Source organism: Siphateles boraxobius, unplaced genomic scaffold (assembly GCF_051911475.1).
Source record: "Siphateles boraxobius isolate OS27281-9 unplaced genomic scaffold, OSU_SipBor_1 383, whole genome shotgun sequence".
Taxonomy (NCBI): Eukaryota; Metazoa; Chordata; class Actinopteri; order Cypriniformes; family Leuciscidae; genus Siphateles; species Siphateles boraxobius.
Genome location: NW_027509012.1, coordinates 27501 through 32018, shown reverse-complemented (window position 1 = coordinate 32018; position 4518 = coordinate 27501). Strand labels below are relative to the sequence as shown.

Sequence of the window (4518 nt, the reverse complement as noted above, 5' to 3'; positions counted from 1 at the left end):
AATCTCCTATTATCACTGTAAAGCTGCTGTGAAACTCTATATTGTTAAAGCGCTGTATAAATGAAGGAGACTCGACTTGACGGTGGCGGGTGTGGCCGAGTCTAGAAGTGGGTGTGGCTCTGTGTCAGGTGGGTGTGGCTCTGTGCCGGGTGGGCGTGGCTCTGGCAGGTGGGCGTGGTCACAGGTTCTACTATCTGCAGTGAGATCTGACTGATGGATATAATGCACAGATCTGCAGACCGACGCTCAATGGAAACACGTCTGAATCTCACGCATGATGGGAAGTAAAAAAGCAAACAGGAAGTTTTCTCTGGACAGCTCAGGGTGAGTGTTTGTGTTTGGATGAGATTATACAGGGACTCTTAAATCTTCTAATCTTCTGGATTGTTCTTCTACAACATAATAACACAAAACCTTTTTCTTGGTTGTATGAATGTTAAGGAAACATTCCATTTGATTTTATTTGAATTTCTCAAACAATATGAGAATTTTACTATTGAAGGTTCTCTGAACAAGTGGTAAATTTTTTTTAAAAAATGTTACATTTAAAAAACATAAAGAAAAAAACCCGAACCTCTAACTCAAATGTTTTATGAATACAATTTAAATTTGTGTGCTAATGTTTTGAGAACATTATTAAAGACTAGATAACTTTGAACAAATACTCTATTAACGTTACAGGAAGAAAGTTTGTTCATAACTTTGAGAGAACCTTTCAAGTATGTTCCCTGTTTTATATACACACACATACAGTATATATAAACTCTATATGAATAAATATACTGTATTTACTCTACTGTTCAAACGTTTGGGGACAGTAATGTTTTTTCAAAAAAAAACTAATATTTTAATTTAACAAGGCTGCATTAAATTGTTCAAAAGTCACAGTCAGGAAATGTATAATGTTACAGAATAATTATGCAGCAAAATGCTGAAAATTCAGTTAGGAACACAGGAATAAATTACATTTTACAATATATTCACATACAGAACAGTTTGGTAACGCTTTAGATATGCAGCCCGCAGTTACAGTGTAAGTAAAGGAAATGTACAGCTTGCCCTTTCGTAATAATAGTGTACCAATAACAGTATGTAGGTATAAGGGAACAATATGCTAAATTTATGGAATAAAGGGGTAACAACCTGGATCATTACAAATGATTTATATTGTAAGTATTTTGAAAATAAGGGGTTCCTATTCTAATATAATGTGGTATTTATAACCTACTATGCTAAACAATTGTTTGTGAGAAATGTGTTGTACTTCGCAATATCAATAGTTCTGTCATGACAACTCTCAGAGTGTGTGTTTGGCGTGGCAATGAATATGACTGTTAATGTGTTTGGTCTTGGTGGAATAGATCTGCTAAACTGCTGTTATTGCTGCTACTGATGATTATAGATTCTGCCGATGATGATGATAATTATAGATTCTTCTGCTGATGATGATGATTATAGATTATTCTGCTGATGATGATTATAGATTCTTCTGCTGATGATGACTATAGATTATTCTGCTGATAATGATTATAGATTATTCTGCTGATGATGATTATAGATTCTTCTGCTAATAATGATTATAGATTCTGCTGATGATGATTATAGATTCTTCTGCTGATGATGATTATAGATTCTTCTGCTGATGATGATTATAGATTCTTCTGCTGATGATGATTATAGATTATTCTGCTGATGATGACTATAGATTATTCTGCTGATAATGATTATAGATTATTCTGCTGATGATGATTATAGATTCTTCTGCTAATAATGATTATAGATTCTGCTGATGATGATTATAGATTCTTCTGCTGATGATGATTATAGATTCTTCTGCTGATGATGATTATAGATTCTTCTGCTGATGATGATTATAGATTCTTCTGCTGATGATGATTATAGATTATTCTGCTAATAATGATTATAGATTCTGCTGATGATGATTATAGATTCTTCTGCTGATGATGATTATAGATTCTTCTGCTGATGATGATTATAGATTCTTCTGCTGATGATGATTATAGATTATTCTGCTGATGATGATTATAGATTATTCTGCTGATGATGATTATAGATTCTGCTGATGATGATGATTATAGATTCTTCTGCTGATAATGATTATAGATTCTGCTGATGATGATTATAGATTCTTCTGCTGATGATGATTATAGATTCTTCTGCTGATGATGATTATAGATTCTTCTGCTGATGATGATTATAGATTATTCTGCTGATGATGATTATAGATTATTCTGCTGATGATGATTATAGATTCTGCTGATGATGATGATTATAGATTCTTCTGCTGATGATGACTATAGATTATTCTGCTGATAATGATTATAGATTATTCTGCTGATGATGATTATAGATTCTTCTGCTAATAATGATTATAGATTCTGCTGATGATGATTATAGATTCTTCTGCTGATGATGATTATAGATTCTTCTGCTGATGATGATTATAGATTCTTCTGCTGATGATGATTATAGATTCTTCTGCTGATGATGATTATAGATTCTTCTGCTGATGATGACTATAGATTCTTCTGCTGATGATGATTATAGATTATTCTGCTGATGATGATTATAGATTATTCTGCTGATGATGACTATAGATTATTCTGCTGATGATGATTATAGATTATTCTGCTGATGATGATTATAGATTCTTCTGCTGATGATGATTATAGATTCTTCTGCTGATGATGATTATAGATTCTTCTGCTGATGATGATTATAGATTCTTCTGCTGATGATGATTATAGATTATTCTGCTGATGATGACTATAGATTATTCTGCTGATGATGATTATAGATTCTTCTGCTAATAATGATTATAGATTCTGCTGATGATGATTATAGATTCTTCTGCTGATGATGATTATAGATTCTTCTGCTGATGATGATTATAGATTCTTCTGCTGATGATGATTATAGATTCTTCTGCTGATGATGATTATAGATTCTTCTGCTGATGATGATTATAGATTCTTCTGCTGATGATGATTATAGATTATTCTGCTGATGATGATTATAGATTATTCTGCTGATGATGACTATAGATTATTCTGCTGATGATGATTATAGATTATTCTGCTGATGATGATTATAGATTCTTCTGCTGATGATGATTATAGATTCTTCTGCTGATGATGATTATAGATTCTTCTGCTGATGATGATTATAGATTCTTCTGCTGATGATGATTATAGATTATTCTGCTGATGATGACTATAGATTATTCTGCTGATGATGATTATAGATTATTCTGCTGATGATGACTATAGATTATTCTGCTGATGATGATTATAGATTCTTCTGCTGATAATGATTATAGATTATTCTGCTGATGATGATTATAGATTCTTCTGCTGATAATGATTATAGATTATTCTGCTGATGATGATTATAGATTCTTCTGCTAATAATGATTATAGATTCTGCTGATGATGATTATAGATTATTCTGCTGATGATGATTATAGATTCTTCTGCTGATAATGATTATAGATTATTCTGCTGATGATGATTATAGATTCTTCTGCTAATAATGATTATAGATTCTGCTGATGATGATTATAGATTATTCTGCTGATGATGATTATAGATTCTTCTGCTGATGATGATTATAGATTATTCTGCTGATGATGATTATAGATTCTTCTGCTGATGATGATTATAGATTATTCTGCTGATGATGATTATAGATTCTTCTGCTGATGATGATTATAGATTCTTCTGCTGATGATGATTATAGATTATTCTGCTGATGATGACTATAGATTATTCTGCTGATGATGATTATAGATTCTTCTGCTGATGATGATTATAGATTATTCTGCTGATGATGACTATAGATTATTCTGCTGATGATGATTATAGATTATTCTGCTGATGATGACTATAGATTATTCTGCTGATGATGATTATAGATTCTTCTGCTGATGATGATTATAGATTATTCTGCTGATGATGACTATAGATTATTCTGCTGATGATGATTATAGATTCTTCTGCTGATGATGATTATAGATTATTCTGCTGATGATGATTATAGATTCTTCTGCTGATAATGATTATAGATTATTCTGCTGATGATGATTATAGATTCTGCTGATGATGATTATAGATTCTTCTGCTGATGATGATTATAGATTATTCTGCTGATAATGATTATAGATTATTCTGCTGATGATGATTATAGATTCTGCTGATGATGATTATAGATTCTTCTGCTGATGATGATTATAGATTCTTCTGCTGATGATGATTATAGATTATTCTGCTGATGATGATTATAGATTCTTCTGCTGATGATGATTATAGATTTTTCTGCTGATGATGATTATAGATTCTTCTGCTGATAATGATTATAGATTATTCTGCTGATGATGATTATAGATTCTGCTGATGATGATTATAGATTATTCTGCTGATGATGATTATAGATTCTTCTGCTGATGATGATTATAGATTATTCTGCTGATGATGATTATAGATTCTTCTGCTGATGATG

General features: G+C 31.5%; 1 long non-coding RNA gene across 1 annotated transcript in view; it reads left to right on the top strand.

Moving 5' to 3' along the window:
* Positions 1–229: 229 nt before the first annotated feature.
* Positions 230–4518, top strand: part of LOC143703213 (uncharacterized) — a 28381-nt gene continuing 24092 nt past the window's right edge. Inside the window, exon 1 of the long non-coding RNA XR_013190812.1 lies at positions 230–324. This is a non-coding gene — a long non-coding RNA (uncharacterized LOC143703213). The remainder of the gene's footprint in view (positions 325–4518) is intronic.